General features: G+C 42.0%; 1 protein-coding gene across 2 annotated transcripts in view; it reads left to right on the forward strand.

The window, feature by feature from the left end:
* The first annotated feature begins 1,273 nt into the window (after positions 1 to 1,273).
* ZRANB3 (zinc finger RANBP2-type containing 3) overlaps positions 1,274 to 16,672 on the forward strand; it is a 293,996-nt gene continuing 278,597 nt past the window's right edge. Inside the window, exons 1-2 of one of the 2 annotated variants that reach the window (XM_069577715.1) lie at positions 1,274 to 1,927; positions 3,493 to 3,655. The gene's annotated coding sequence lies outside the window, so the exon portion shown is untranslated. The remainder of the gene's footprint in view (positions 1,928 to 3,492; positions 3,656 to 16,672) is intronic. The other variant, XM_069577714.1, reaches the window with a different exon arrangement.

A 16,672-nucleotide genomic window follows, 5' to 3' on the forward strand; every position in this document is an offset into this window, starting at 1 on the left:
GCATTAAAGCAAGCTCAAAGAACAGAGGCACTCTCCTCTGCACCTAGCAACAACAAAAAAGAGAACGACAAAAAACTTCAAACACACAGGGATCTGGGGGGCAGAGCCGAAGGCTCAACCCTGATGGGTGTAAATCTGATCCCCGAGGTCTGTGGCACTGACAGTCATTCAACTTTCTTTCCAATATTCCCACTGTGCTTTTTCTGGTACCACACGCAAAATGTACCACCTAACATCTCATCAACCAGTCGGAATGTCTTATTTCCTTTCTAAAAATTTTCGGGATGCAAGGCCAGGGGGCAGCGGCCGCGGGGTGGGCCGGGGAGCCTGGAGCACGGGCGCTAGCCACCCAGGAGAGCAGAGCCCCGAACGGCACCCGCTCCGGGCAGGCCTGCTGTGGTTGGTTCCCCAGTCCCTGGGGGTGCAAGAACAGCAGCAGCAGCCATAGCAGGGACTCGGGAACCTTTCCCCAGTCTCCTCCGCTAGGCCTCGAGGGCTTTGCTTTTCACATGGCCCCCGGGTGGGGGCGGTGGGCGCAAGGTACTAGATGCAGCTGCAGGCGCAGCGGCGGGCCAGGCGAGCCGGGGCTCCCTTAGAACCCGACCTCCCAGCGGGGCTGGCAGCAGCAGCACCTTGGCGGGGCCCTGGCTGGAGCGTCGACCGCTCGGCGGGGAAGGCCACCTTCTCACACATCACATCTCTCCCCTGACTGCCTCCTTCTCCGTTAGCGCTACCGGCTGGCGGGCGGGGGAGGGGAGGGAGGCGCGTTATTCCCGGGGAGCTGAAGAGGGGGAGGGGAGGGCATCTCTTACCCGCGTTACTGAGGAGGAGGAGGAGGCGGTTGGAGCGCGGCGCGGCGGGGCGACGGCGGGGCTGGGTGGGTGCAAGTAGGAGTCTTACGAAAGGGAATTAACCCCATCACCAGCCCGGACACCGGCTCCAGCGGCAGCCGCGGCTGGCAGAATCCCGCCCCTTCCCACCACGCACTAGCCCCGCCTCCTCGTTCTCTTTGAGAGCAGTCGACAAATCATAGGATGTACATCCTTGGAGTGGCAGGAGGATTATCCAATCACACCTCAAAAAACGGCCTTCTCTCCACCCCTTCATCTCCTCCCGGGCCGCGGGAGAGCCGTGCCAAATCTTTCTCCACCCTCAAAGGAAAAAGAGCCAATCGGCTGTAAGTATCCGCCCTTGAAGGACGCAAAGGACAACCAATAATAAACCTAGGAGGACAGCCATTTTGCCCACTTGAGAAAGAGCCACCTTTTCCCACGAGTTGGAACCTGAGGTTGGGGGAGTTCTGGGAATTTTTACTGACCTGGATGTATTGGAAAGACAACTATATTTCCTCAGGAGTATTTATACTGTTTTATAGGAGGAAAGGAAAATTTTCGTCCTCCATGTGGTTGGAGGTGGGGAATACTGCTGAAGGATTTGGCTCCTCCTCTCAGCGGTAACGGGCTCTAAGACCAACACCTGGTTTCTCCAGTCTCAATGGGGAAAGGCGGGGTGATTACCCTTTTCGGCTTGCAGCCGACTACAGCTCCCAAAATGCTTTGTCCCCGCCCATATCCTTTCCTCAGTTTGCTTCCCGCGGGGCCTGACGGGAATTGTAGTTCATGGGGGATACCAACGCCGCCTCATCGGCCAATGAAAAAGAATATATTTCTGAATGATGTGGAGTTTGGGGCTGGGAAATAACCTCAGGGCTGAGGTGAAGCCTTTTCGCCACCCTAATAGAAGGAGCGAGAAGAGTTAGAAAAGGGAGTCGGGGAAGAGTATTTTCTCGGAACGTGGTAGGGGTTTTAGATTCCTGCTATTTGCACTCTATTACTTTCAGTTTGTCCTTTTGAAGTCACTTCCGCTTTGGGACGGACACAGGCCAAACCCGTGGCGGGAGTTGGAGATTCTGCAGCGGATACACCAGGTGTGGTCGTCCGGGAGTGGCGTGGCGGGCTAGTTGGTAGTTTCTTGCGTGAGTGATAGGAAGTCGAACAGAATTTAATTGCATTTTAAGAAAGAGTGGGTAAAATGGGATGGGGGTAGTTCCAAAGTCCAAGATGCCGTTCTCCAGCCTCCTTGTCAATCCCGGAGTCTCACTTGTCTTTTGACTTGCCAAGTATTAGATTGCACGCATAAATTTGGGGAGTGTGCCTCTAAAACCTTCACGTCTTCAGTTTGACTAAAAGGAACCAACTCAGAAGTTCTGAGCGAAGTCTTCCCATTTTTGCAAACCAACTTCTAAAGGCTGGTTCCAAGAAAAACTGCAGAAGGGCTCATGATTGATACTTGAGAATAGTCGCATTACTTTTTTTTTTTAGTAAAGCAAACATTAAACAAGTGTCGACAGAATGCCAACTATAGTACCCTGATGAATACAGATTATTAGAAAGGGGTTGGAGCCAAAAGCCTAACAAGTTGAACACACTAGGCCCTGTTTGTGCCCCTGTTCGGGTGCTAGGTTGTGTGTGTTTACCGTTGAACGTTCCCTTTGAGGTTCCTTGGGTAACTCATCGATCAAAGGAAATGCAGAAGGTGGTATCAGGCAAGGTCGTCCCCCCCACTTGCTGTGACGTCTTATCACAGCAAGTCCAAAAACAGGACTCCCTCCGCAAGTCTGATGGCTTTCATCATCATTTTGACAGACTTTCTCCAATAAGTTCTTACTCAGTTTTCTCTCTTCTTTCACTGAGACTTTGTCTTAGAAATTATATTGTAAATATTTATTGAGAATTTAATACTGTGTTAGGCACTATGCTGCCTTCCTGGTGGCGCAGACTGTAAAGAATCTGCCTGCAGTGCGGGAGACCTGGGTTTCATGCCTGGGCTCGGAAGATCCGCTGGAGAAGGAAGGGACAGGCTACCCACTCTTGTATTCTTGTGGAGAATCCAATGGACAGAGGAGCCTGGCGGGCTACACTGCATGGGGTTGCAAAGAGTCGGACAAGACTGAGCTATTAAACCCAGGCCAACCAGGCACTATGCCAAATTTAGGAAGAGCAGTGCCAAAAAGACAGGCTCCTTATCCAAAAGTAGTGAGGAAGACAGATGCCAAACAAAATTAATGGTAGGGTTACTTGTTCTATCTCTAAGTCAGATCTTCATTAGTCATGTTTTGCTAGTTTTTTTATTCTACCTGTGGACTAAACTAAACATATTTTCTGTTTTTGTTTTGTTTTGTTTTTCTACTTCAAACACTGTTAGGTTTGTGTCCTAGACTCATGAGTGATGTTAATACATCAACTAGATGGTAAATTTTATAGTGTAATACTGGTAGATACAGGAATGTCATCACACTTTTCAGCAAAACAGTGTTCTGGGTCCTCCAGACAAAGTGTTGCCTCTTTTTAATGCTAATTGGGAATTTCTTATAATTTAGCAGAAAGTTCTTCTAAAGATGCTTATTTTTTTTTTGTCATGAGTGCTTCCAGTGTAAATCAAGTCAATAAATACTAATGGCTTTCATTTTATTGACTGTTTTCTCTGAGCCAGGAATGGTGTTAAGTGCTTTCAAGAGTGTCCCCTTCAGCAATCTGCAAGGATTGTTCAGTGACATTTTATAGGTGAAGAAATTGGAGCCCAATGAAGACAAAATTTTTTTTATTGGAGCATTAGTTGATTTCAAATGTTGCGTTAGTTTCTCCTGTACAGCAAGGTGAGTCAGTTACACATGTACATATATCCACTCTTGCTTAAATTTTTTCCCCTTTAGGTCATTACAGAGTATTGAATAGAGTTCTCTGTGCTATACAGTAGGCCCTTATTAGTTACCTGTTTTATGTATACTAATGTATATGTCAATGGGCTTCCCAGGTCGCTCAGCTGATAAAGAACCCATCTGCAGTGCAGGAGACCTGGGTTTGATTCATGGGTTGGGAAGATCCCATGGAAGAGGGCATGGCATCCCACTCCAGTATTCTTGCCTGGAAAATTCCATGGACAGAGGAGCCTGGTGGGCTTACAGTCCATGGGGTTGCAAAGAGTCAGACATGACTGAGCGACTAAGCACAGCATAGCACATATGTTAATACCGATCTCCCACTTTATCCGTCCTCACCCTCAGTAAGACTTTAAGGCCTTGGTCAGCAAACTTTGGGGCTGAGATTCACATCCAGCTCTGTTTCATTCCTGAATTCTTAACCACTGCTCATCCTGCCTCTTATTTATTAATTCCCCAATATGTGCCAGGCATATAGTGAGAAATGTGAAATTTCATCCTAGGATTCTAGAACCAATAGAGGCAGTCACTTCCTCTTTTGAGTTCCCCTTTGGCATCACGTAGGACATACTCACTGTATTTAAAAACACAGGAAAATATAAAAAAGGAAGTAAAGCTTATTAGTATTCCTATTGCTCAGAGATACTTCTATTAAATTTTGATGAGTATCTTTTCAGATCTCTATCTTAATAGGTACAGACGTGTATGAATAGTATACTGCTTTGCTCTTTTGGAAGCTTTCTTGTTTCAAAAAGTAGGCTGTGACTGTGACTGAAGATCAATATTATCATTTTTGATGGCAATATAGAATTACATTGTATATTTCTAACAACCATATCCTAACTATTTTTAATTGTGGTAAAAAATATATAAACGTTACAATTTTAACCACTTGTAAGTGTACAGTACAGTAGTGTTAAGTATATGCACCTTGTCATGCAACAGATCTGTGGAAATTTTTCATCTTACAAAACTGAAACTGTTTACTTACTGAACAACTTGACTCTTCTTTTCCTGCCTCTCAGCCCTTGGCAACCACCATACTAGTTTCTGTTTCCAAGAGTTTGACTTTATATGCCTCATAATACGTGAACTCATGAAGTATTTGTCCTTCTGTGATTGGCTTATTTCGCTTAGCATCTGCTGTCGTGGTTCGTTCATGTCGTGGCATATGGCTGGATTTCCCTTTTTTTTTTTAAGGCTGAATTAATATTTTATTGCTTGTATATTCAGTATTTTATTTATCTGCTGGTGAATGTTTATGTTGCTTCCACTTATTGGCTGTTGTGAATAATGCTACAGTAAATGTTAATGTCTCTTCAAGATCCTCTATTTAGTTCTTTTGGTCATATGTGTTCTTTTGGATATATGTATATACATATGTATATTTCTGGGTATATAGCTACACCCAGAAGTGGGATTGCTAGATCAACTATTACTTTTTAAAAGCAATGCTATCATAAGCATCATTTTTTTATGCTTTCCTGATTATCCCTTAAATCTAACATTTTAGGAATAGTGTGATTTTGTATTATTTATTTACTAATACAAAACTCTGTATTTCCTAAATTGCTTTTCAGAGAGATAATGCCTGTTTTCTTTCCTACTAACAGTGTTTCAGAGTACCAGTTTCCCATCTTTTATTCAGTCTGATTGTAAAAAGTGATCCATCATTTATTTAATTCTTTCTAGTTGAATTTGGTTGATGTTGAGCATCTTTTATGTGTACATTGTCCATTGTTGTTTGATCTCTTTTGAGTAGACTGTTATCTTTCATAGATTCTTAGTAATTTTAAAGAAATTACTTCATAGGTTTTTAACTTGTCATGTATTTTGCTTTTACTCTCATTTTGAATTTGATGTTTTAAAATTTTTAATTCTGTTCTTCTATGACATAGTATAAATTATTTTAGTGTTGAAATTTATGTCTTTTCCCTTATGGTTTCTAGATTATTTGTGATACTTGAAAAAGCTTTATGATAAATAGAAAGTAGATAATAAAACATAATATGTATATGCAATTTTTTTTTGTTTTTACATTTGATTTTGAAACCATGTAACCAGATTGGGAGTTGAACCCATGGTTGGGTCTTGGACCTAGCCAAAACCCAGAGTGGGACTTGAACCCACAGACTTTTAGCTGAGAGCACACACAATCTTAGGAATTAATAAAGCTCATGTTCTTGATGTCTTATCACAGCAAGCATTGAATGAGAAAGAAACTCATAGGTAAGAAGTGGATTTATTTAGAGAGAAACACAGTCCACAGGCAGTGTGGGCCATCTCAAAAGGTGACAGTGGCTGCAGACTGTGGGGTTGACAGTTTTTATGTTGTTTAGTTACTAAGTCATGGCTGACATTGCTGCACCCCATGAACTGCAGCACATCACGCTTCCCTGTCCTTCACTTTTTTCCACAGTTTGCTCAAACTCATGTCCACTGAATTGGTGATGCCATCCAGCAGTCTCATCCTGTCACCCCTTCTCCTCCTGCCCTTAATCTTTGCCAGTATCAGGGTCTTTTCTAATGAGTCAGCTCTTTGCATCTGGTGGCCCAAGTATTGGGTCTTCAGCTTAAGCATCAATCATTCCAATGAACCTTCAGTATTGATTGCTTTGATCTTGCTGTACAAGGGACTCAAGAGTCTGCTCTAACACCACTATTTGAAAACATCATTTCTTTGGCACTCAGCATTCTTTATGGTCCAACTCTCGCATCCATACATGACTACTGGAAACCATAGCTTGGAGTATATGGACCTTTGTCAGCAAAGTGATGTCTCTGCTTTTTAATACACTGTGTAGGTTTGTCATAGCTTTTCTTCCGGAGAATAAGTGTCTTTTAATTTTGTGACTGCAGTGATTTTGGAGCCGAAGAAAATAAAATCTGCCATTGATTCCACTTTTCTTGCATCTGTTTGTCACGAAGTGATGGGACTGGATACCATGATCTTAGTTTATTGAATGTTGAGTTTTAAGCCAGCTTTTTTACTCTCCTCTTTCACTTTCATCAAGAGACTATTTAGTTTCTCTTCACTTTCATCATCTGCATATCTGAAGTTGATATTTCCCCAGGAAGTCTTGGTCCCAGCTTGTGCTTCAGCTAGCATTCCATTTCCCATGATGCACTCTGAATATAAATTAAATAAGTACAGTGACAGTATATAGCCTTGACATATTCCTTTTCTGGTTTTGAACCAGTCTGTTTTTCCATGTCCATTTCTAACTGTTACTTCTTGTCCTGCATACAGGTTTCCTAGGAGTCAGGTAAGGTGATGTGGTATTCCCATCTCTTTAAGAATGTTCCACAGTTTATTGTGATCCACCCACCAAAGACTTTAGTGTAGTCAATGAATCAGAAGTAGATGTTTTTCTGGAGTTCCCTTGCTTTTTCTGTGACCCAACGGATGCTGGCAATTTGATCTCTGGTTCCTTTGCCTTTTCTAAATCCAGCTTGTACATCTGAAAGTTCTTGGTTCACATATTGCTGAAGCCTAGTTTAAAGGATTTTGAACATTACCTTGCTAGCATGTGAAATGAGTGCAGTTGTATGGTATTTTTAACATTCTTCCGCATTGCCCTTCTTTGGGAATGGAACAAAAACTGACCTTTTGCAGTCCTCTGGCCAGTGCTGAGTTGTCCAGATTTGCCGGCATATTGAGTGCAGTGCTTTCACAGCATCATCATTTAGGATTTGAAATAGCTCAGCTCATATTCCATTACTCCACTAGTTTTGTTGGTAGTAATGCTTCCTAAGGCCTGCTTGACTTCACACTCCTGGATGTCTGGCTCTAGGTGAGTGACCACACTGTCTGGTTATCTGAGTTGTTAACACCTTTTTTTTTGTATAGTTATTCTCTTTATTCTTGCCACCTCTTCTTAATCTCTTCTGCTTCTCTTAGATCCTTGCTGTTTCTGTCCTTTATGTGCCCATCTTTGCCTGAAATATTCCCCTGTTATCTCTAATTTTCTTGAAGATATCTCCAGTCTTTCCCATTCTGTTGCTTTCCTATTCTGTTGCTTTCCTCTATTTCTTTGCATTGTTCACTTAAAAAGAAAGACTTTTTCTTATCTCTCCATGCTGTTCCCTGGAACTCTGCATTCAGTTGGGTATATCTTTCTCTTCTTTGCATTTCACTTCTCTTCTTTTCTCAGCCATTTGTAAGGCCTTCTTAGATAACCAGTTTGACTTCTTGTATTTCTTTTTCTTTGGGATGGTTTTGGTTACCACCTCCTATAGAGTGGTATAAACCTCCATCCTTAGTTCTTCAGCCACTCTGTCTAACAGATCTAATCCTTTGAGTCTATTTGCATTTATGTTTTGTTTAGTCACTCAGTCGTCTCCGACTGTTTGCGACCCCATAAACTGCATGACACCAGGCTTCCCTGTCCTTCACCATCTACCAAAGCTTGCTCAAACTCATGTCCATTGAGTCAGTGATGCATCTCCTCCTCTCTTGTTCCCTTTCCCTGCCTTCAGTCCAGTATCAGGGTCTTTTCTTATGAGTCAGCTCTTCGCATCAGGTGGCCAAAGGATTGGAGATTCAGCTTTAGCATCAGTCCTTACAATGAATATTCAGGGTTGATTTCCTTTAGGAATGACTGGTTTGATCTCCTTGCAGTCCAAGGGACTCTCAAGAGACTTCTCCAACACCACAATTCAAAAGCGTCAATTCTTCGATGTTCAGCCTTCTTTATAGTCCCACTCTCACATCCATACATGACTACTAGAAAAACCATAGCCTTGACTAGATGGACCTAGTTGGCAAAGTAATGTGTCTGCTTTTTAATATGCTGTCTAGGTTGGTTATAGCTTTTCTTTCAAGGAATAAGCATCTTTTAATTTCGTGGCTACAGTCACCATCTGCAGTGATTTTGGAGTCCAAGAAAAAGTCTGTCACTGTTTCCATTGTTTCCCCATCTATTTGCCATGAAGTGACAGGACCGGATGCCATGATCTTTGTTTTTTGAATGTTGAGGTTTATGCCAGCTTTTTTACTTTCCTCTTTCACTTTCATCAAGAGGCTCTTTAGTTCCTTTTTGCGTTCTGCCATAAGGGTGATGTCATCTGCAAATCTGAGATTATTGATATTTCTCCCTGCAATCTTGATTCCAGCTTGTGCTTCATCCAGCCCTGAATTTCATATGATGTGCTCAAATATAAGTTAAATAAGCTGGTGACAATATGCAGCCTTGACGTACTCCTTTCCCAATTTGGAACCGGTTCATTGTTCCATATCCAGTTCTGTTACTTCTTTACCTGCATACAGGTTTCTCAGGAGGCAGCTAAGGTGGTCTGGTATTCCCATCTCTTGGTAAGAATTTTACAGTTTGTTGTGATCTACGCAAAGGCTTTAGCATGGTCATCGCTCGTATCCGACTCTTTGTGACCCCATGGACTATAGCCTACGTGGCTCCTCCGTCCATAAGATTGTCCAGGCAAGAATACTGGAGTGGGTTGCCATTTCCTTCTCCAGGGATCTTCCCCACCCAGGGATTAAACCTGGGTTTCCCGTATTGCAAGCAGATACCTTTACCATCTGAGCTACCACGGATATTTTTCAATGAAGCAGAAGTAGATGTTTTTCTGGAATTGTCTTGCTTTGTCCATGACCCAACAGATGTTAGCAATTTGGTCTCTGGTCCCTCTTCCTTTTCTAAATCAGATAATTTCATAGTCTAATGAGTGTGAGGAGTATTCCAAATATTTGGGGGAAAGAGTAGGGATTTGTAGGAATTGGGCCACTGCCCATTTTTTTGTCCTTTATGGTTAGCCTTAGAACTGTCATGGTGCCTGTGTATGTATCATTTAGCTTGTTGATATGTTACAATGAGTGTATACTGAGGCTCAAGGTCTAGTGAAAGTCAAATATGTGCTATCTTGAACCTAATTGGTTCTAATAAGTTTATGTCATGTCGTCAGACAGTGTTCTTCTTTTAAAGGTTGTGCCCTGCCCACCTCCGTCCTGTTTCAGTTTCACAATTTATATATACTTGGTTTTGTGTGGGTTCTCTTCTCTTTGATTGTTCTGTCTTTTCTTTGACTTGTACCGTACCCATTTTCTTAATTTCTGTAGCTTTATGCTTTTGTATCTGGTATGGTGTGCTTTCACTTCTTTAGATATTTTCTTGCCGTTCTCACGCTTTCTTGCTTTTTATTAGATGGATTTGGCGTCATTTTGTCAAGTTAAAAACAAATATCTGCACTTTTTATTTTTTGGCTCCACAGTGTAGCATGCAGGATCTTAGCTCCCAGTTCAGGAACCGAACCCTTTCCCTCTGTAGATAAAGTGCAGAGGCTTAACCACTGGACTACCAAGGAAGTCCCAATATCTGTACTTTTATATTTTGACAAAATACAATTTGACGTTTTTACAGATGTGGAATATTACCTAAAGGCATATTTCATTTCATATTAACAGTACAGAATTTTTCATTGTACAGTCAAGGTTAGTTGGGGCATTCTGTGCTTTGTTAAAATATGTTTTTATTAGAGTTAGATCTAAATGGTGATACTTTAAGAGCACATATAATTTTTAAAATTATATACTTACTTTTTATACAGAGGCTAATATTTTGTATGGGCTTTCTGTAGGATCTGATGACTTCTGAATGCTTTTATTTCTATTTGTAACTACTTATTCTACTGTGTCTTTTCAGAGTACCTCAGATTCACCCTATCTCCTTAATGTGTTCCTCTTCTTTTTTACTCACTATATCAATTAAATATTTGGTCAAGAAATATTGAGCATCTCTTATGAAAGGTATTAGGTAATGGTCAATAAGACGGGCTCCAGGCTGAGAAGGCTTGATTGTGAGTTCTTCCTTGTACTCCTTGAGTGACCTTTGGCAGAATACTTAACTATCAAGTGCCTTTCTTTTCTTATCTGTAAAACTGAGACAAAGGAAATCGCAAACCATTGTTAAACTAAAATGATTTAATATATGTAAAACATTTAATATATGTCTGGTGCTTAGTGGGTGCTGGATTTTGTTAATATTATTTTTATTGACCTGGGCTAATACTAGAGTGATGCTTCCTAAGGCCCCCTTGAATTCGCACTCCAAGATGTCAGGCTTTAGGTGAGTGATCACATCATTGTGGTTATCTAGGTCCTTAAGATTTTTTTTGGTACAGTTCTGTGTGTTCTTGTCGCCTCTTCTTAATATCTTCTGCTTCTGTCAGGTCTATACCGTTTTTGTCCTTTATTGTGCCCATCTTGGCGTGAAATAGTCCCTTGTATCTCTAATTTTCTTGAAGCAATCTCTAGTCTTTCCCATTGTGTTGTTTTCCTTTAGTTCTTTGCATTGTTTACTTCAGAAGGTTTTCTTATCTCTCCTTTCTTTTCTTTGGAATTCTGCATTCAGATGGATATAGCTTTCCTTTTCGCCTTTGCCTTTGCTCATTGCTGGTGCTAAGTCGCTTCAGTTGTGTCCGACTCTGTGCGACCCCAGAGACGGCAGCCCACTAGGCTCCCCTGTCCCTGGGATTCTCCAGGCAAGAACACTGGAGTGGGTTGCCATTTCCTTCTCCAACGCATGAAAGTGAAAGCGAAGTCGCTCAGTCGTGTCCGACCCTCAGCGACCCCATGGACTGCAGCCTTCCAGGCTCCTCTGTCCATGGGATTTTCCAGGCAAGAGTACTGGAGTGAGGTGTCATTGCCTTTGCCTTTAGCTTCTCTTTTTTCACAGCTGTTTGTAAGCCCTCCTCCGAAAACGATTTTGCCTTTCTTTTTCTTGGAGATAGTTTTGATCACCGCCTCCCATACACTGTTAACGAACTTCCATCCATAGTTCTTCAGGCACTCTGTCTGTCAGATCTGTTCCCTTGAATCTATTTGTCACTTCCACTGTATAATCTTAAGGGATTTGATTTAGGTCATGCCTGAGTGGTCTAGTGATTTTCACTACTTTTTTTCAGTTTAAGTCTGAATTTTGCAATAAGGAGTTCATGTTCTAAGCCACAGTCAACTCCTGGTCTTGTTTTTGCTGACTGTATAGAGCTTCTCCACCTTTGGCTGCAGAGAATATAATCAATATGGTTTTGTATTGGCCATCTGGTGATGTCCATGTGTAGAATCTTCTCTTGTGTTGTTGCAAGAGGGTGTTTGCTATGACCAAACAAGTTTGCCAAGTTTTGTTCTCTTAGCAAAACTCTGTTAGCCTTTGTCCTGATTCATTTTGTACTCCAAGGCCAAACTTGCCTGTTACTCCAGATATCTCTTAACTTCCTACTTTTGAATTCCCATCCCCTTTGATAAAAAGGACATCTGTTGTGGTGTTATTTATAGAAGATCACAATAAACTGTGGAAAATTCTGAAAGAGCTGGGAATACCAGACCACCTGACCTGCCTCTTGAGAAACCTATATGCGGGTCAGAAAGCAAGTTAGAACTGGACATGGAACAACAGACTGGTTCCAAATAGGAAAAGGAGTACATCAAGGCTGTATATTGTCACCCTGCTTATTTAACTTCTATGCAGAGTACATCATGAGAAACACTGGGCTGGAAGAAACACAAGCTGGAATCAAGATTGACAGGAGAAATATTGATAACCTCAGCAGATGACACCACCCTTACGGCAGAAAGTGAAGAGGAACTAAAAAACTTTGACCCCTTCGTGAAAGTGAAAGAGGAGAGTGAAAAAGTTGGCTTAAAGCTCAACATTCAGAAAACTAAAATCATGGCATCTGGTCCCATCACTTCATGGGAAATAGATGGGGAAACAGTGGAAACAGACTTTATTTTTGGGGGCTCCAAAATCACTGCAGATGTTGATTGCAGCCATGAAATTAAAAGACGCTTACTCCTTGGAAGAAAAGTTATGACCAACCTAGATTGCATATTCAAAAGCAGAGACATTACTTTGCCAACAAAGATCTATCTAGTCAAGGCTATGGTTTTTCCAGTGATCATGTATGGATGTGAGAGTTGGACTGTGAAGAAAGCTGAAGAATTGATGCTTTTGAACTGTGATGTTGGAGAAGACTCTTGAGAGTCCCTTGGACTGCAGGGAGATCAGTCCTGGGTGTTCATTGGAAGGACTGATGCTGAAGCTGAAACTCTAGTACTTTGGCCTCCTCATGTGAAGAGTTGACTCATTGGGAAAAACTCTGATGCTGGGAGGGATTGGGGGCAGGAGGAGAAGGGGACGACAGAGGATGAGATGGCTGGATGGCATCACCGACTTGATGGATGTGAGTTTGAGTGAACTCTGGGAGTTGATGATGGACAGGGAGGCCTGGCATGCTGCGATCCATGAGGTCGCAAAGAGTCGGACACGACTGAGTGACTGACTCAACGGAAGTGATAGAAGGTTTTGTTAGGTCTTCATAGAACCATTCAACTTCAGCTTTTTTGGCATTAGTGGTTGGGGCATAGACTTGGATTACTGTCATATTGAATGGTTTTCCTTGGAAACAAACAGAGATCATCCTGTCATTCGTGAGACTGCATCCAAGTACTGCTTTTCGGACTCTCTTGTTGAATATGAGGGCCTTGGAAGCATCTCTGTGAACAAAGCTAGTGGATGTAATGGAATTCAGCTGAGCTATTTCAGATCCTAGAAGATGATGCTATTAATGTGCTGTATTCAGTATGCTGGCAAATTTGTAAAACTCAGCAGTGGCTACAAGATTGGGAAAGTTCAGTTTTCATTCCAGTCCCAAAGAAGGGCAGTGCCAAACGATGCTCAAACTACCGCACAGTTGCTCTCATTTCATATGCTAGCAAAGTAATGCTGAAAATTCTCCAAGCTAGGCTCCAGCTCAATAGTATGTGAACCAAGAACTTCCAGATGTTCTATCTGGATTTAGAAAAGGCAAAGGAACCAGAGATCAAATTGCCAACATCCACTGGATCATAGAACAAGCAAGACAGTTCTGGAAAAGCATCTGCTTTATTGACTACGTTAAAGCCTTTAACTGTGTGGATCACAACAAACTGTAAAATTTACAAAGAGATGGGAATGCCAGACCACCTTAGTTGCCTCCTGAGAAACCTGTATGCGGATGAAGAAGCAACAGGACCGGACATGAAACTAGACATGGAGCAATGGACTGCTTCCAAATTGGGAAAAGAGTACGTCAGTGCTGTGTATTGTCACCAGCTTATTTACCTTATATTTGAGTACATCATGTGGTATGCAGGGCTGGATGAAGCACAAGCTGGAATCAAGATTGCAGGGAGAGTTACCAATAACCTCAGATTTGCAGATGATATCACTCTTATGTCAGAAAGCAAAAAGGAACTAAAGAGCTTCTTGATGAAAATTAAAGAGGAGAGTGAAAAAGCTGGCTTAAAATCCAGCATTCAGGAAACCAAGATCATGGCATCTGGTCCCATTACTTCATGGAAAATAGATGGGACACAATGGAAACAGTGACACTTTATTTTCTTGGGCTCCAAAGTCATTGCAGATGGTGACAGCAACCATGAAATTGAATGACACTTGCTCCTTGGAAGAAAAGCTATGACAAACCAAGACAACGTATTGAAAAACAGAGACATTACCTTGCTGACAAAGGTCCATCTAGTCAAAGCTATGGTTTTTCCAGTAGTCATGTATGGATGTGAGAGTTGAACCATAAAGAAGTCTGAGTGCCAAAGAACCAATGCCTTTTAACTGTGGTGTTGGAGAAGTCTCTTGAGAGTCCCTTGAACTGCAAGGACATCAAACCAGTCACTCCTAAAGGAAATCAATCCTAAATATTCATTTGAAGGACTGATGCTGAAGCTCCAATACTTTGGCCACCGAATGTGAAGAGCCGACTCATTAGGAAAAACATTGATGCTGGGAAACATTGAAGGCAGGAGGAGAATGGGATGACAGAGAAGGAGATGGTTGGATGGTATCACTGATACATATTGATATGGCATCACTGACTCATATTGATATAGCAGATGTTAGATATGGCAGTTTTAAAATGGACATGAGTTTGAACAAGCTCTAGGAGATGATGAAGGACAGCGAAGCCTGGCATGTTGCTGTCCATGGGGTCGCAAATAGTCAGCCACAACTTAGCGACTGAACCACATGCTAGAGTGGGTGTGCGCCTACTATGTCACTTCCATCTTGTCCAGCTCTTTGCGACCCTATGGACTATAGCCTGCCAGGCTTATTTGTCCATAGGATTCTCCTGGCAATAATACAAGGGTAAATAATAGTTTGCCTTGCCCTCCTCCAGGGGGTCTTCCTGACCTAGGGATTGAACCATTTCTCATATGTCTTCTGCATTGGCAGGTGTGTTCTTTATACTAGCACCACCTGGGAAACCCAATACTAGTGTACTGAAGTAAAACAGGATGAAAAGTTTGTGGTCCTTGACTTTATAAAGACAGTCTAATGAGAGAGGAAACAGATGAAAATAATTTTCAGTCACAGTAAGTGCATAAGGAAGTGAACTGATACTAAGGTAAATGTAGGGGAGTCCTATTGGGAAGTACTGCATATTCCTGTGGAACACTGATGGCTTGGGGTGGGTGATGCCTGTCAGAGTGGAACAAAATGAATGGATTTGTGATATGTTTGGGGAATAGTTAATCAATTTAATATGGTTAAAGAAGAAGTAAAAATCAAGAATGAACTCAATTTACTGGGTTGAGTAACTTCGTGATTGCACTGCTACTGAGAGAGTTGGTCAGGGAGCACACAGTTTGGTAGAGAATAGAAGACTGGTTTTGGACACTTAGGCTAGAGATGTCTGTGTGTATGGTCAGGCCAGTCAAGATGGCTGTTCTGTTGTGCTCTGCGCCCTGCCTGCTCCACCAGTCAGTGCTTCACCTATACCCTATTCACCTGACTGACCTTCCTGCTTATATTTCCTCCAGGCCAATGAATGATTGCTTTTATCAAAGAGATCTTGAGGGTGGGCTTCTCTCCTGGTTTCCCAGGTAACTAATGCACCCACCAGACATCAATTCCCCACCTAACCCCGGGGAGCAAAGGCTGCCGCCTTGTCCTGCCTGCTGTTAACAGCATGTGGTGGGGTACCGCTCCAGGACCCTGCTTTCAGATGTGTAAATGCCCTCATCCATTAAACTGCTGTCTCTGTTGCTAACTCCAGGCTCTTACTTGATCTTAAAGCTGGGAAAGTGCAGGCCTTATAGGCCTGTGGGGTGCATCCCAGCACTTTGAGACATCCAAGGTGACCAAGGTAGGTAATTAGATGTAGGAGTCTGAAGCTAAGAGATTATATAATGTATTACCCAGACTATTTGTAGTACCCCTCTAAAAGATTGTCCTTGTCCCCACATCCATTCTTCCAAATTTGACAAGGTAATCTTTGTAAAGTAGTGACTTGGTTAAACTCTAGGAAAGGTTCCCAATTTCTTACAGAATAAAGCCTAAACTCTTTTTTTAATACGGCATAAGGAAACCTCCCTGACCTGACCTATTTTTACTTCTTTACGGCTTGTCACAAAGCATCTAATTTTTTAGCTATGCTGAACTGCTTAGGATTTTCTGAAACTTTATGGTTTTGCAAATATGGCCTGTTTCTGTCTAGAATCTCCTTGATTTTCCATCAGCAAACTCCTTTCTTTCTTCAAGTTTTGAGTTACATCAAGTATTTAAATAAGGTGTACTGCATTCCAAGCAGTTTTTTTAAGTGAAGCCTTTGATTGCTTGCTGCCTCACATGGTTCAACACTCCCACTTATGTGTGGTATTGTTATATATACTTCTTTCGTAGTGCTTACTGCATTGTGTTGCAATTATTTGTTTATAACTCTTATTTCCATCTTAGATTTAGCTGGAGGGTAAGGCTCCAATGACACAAAGTCATCTTTGCTTACCTGGCACCCTCTTCAATGTCTAATACATAAAAGACACTCAACAAATATTTGTTGAATGAATGATTTTAAGAAGTAGTGTTGCATAATAGCAAAAAATCAGTTCTAGACTTAATATCACCACTTACTAACTGGTGATAAATTATTTAATATCTCTGAACC

This window comes from Ovis canadensis, chromosome 2, assembly GCF_042477335.2.
Source record: "Ovis canadensis isolate MfBH-ARS-UI-01 breed Bighorn chromosome 2, ARS-UI_OviCan_v2, whole genome shotgun sequence".
NCBI classification, from domain to species: domain Eukaryota; kingdom Metazoa; phylum Chordata; class Mammalia; order Artiodactyla; family Bovidae; genus Ovis; species Ovis canadensis.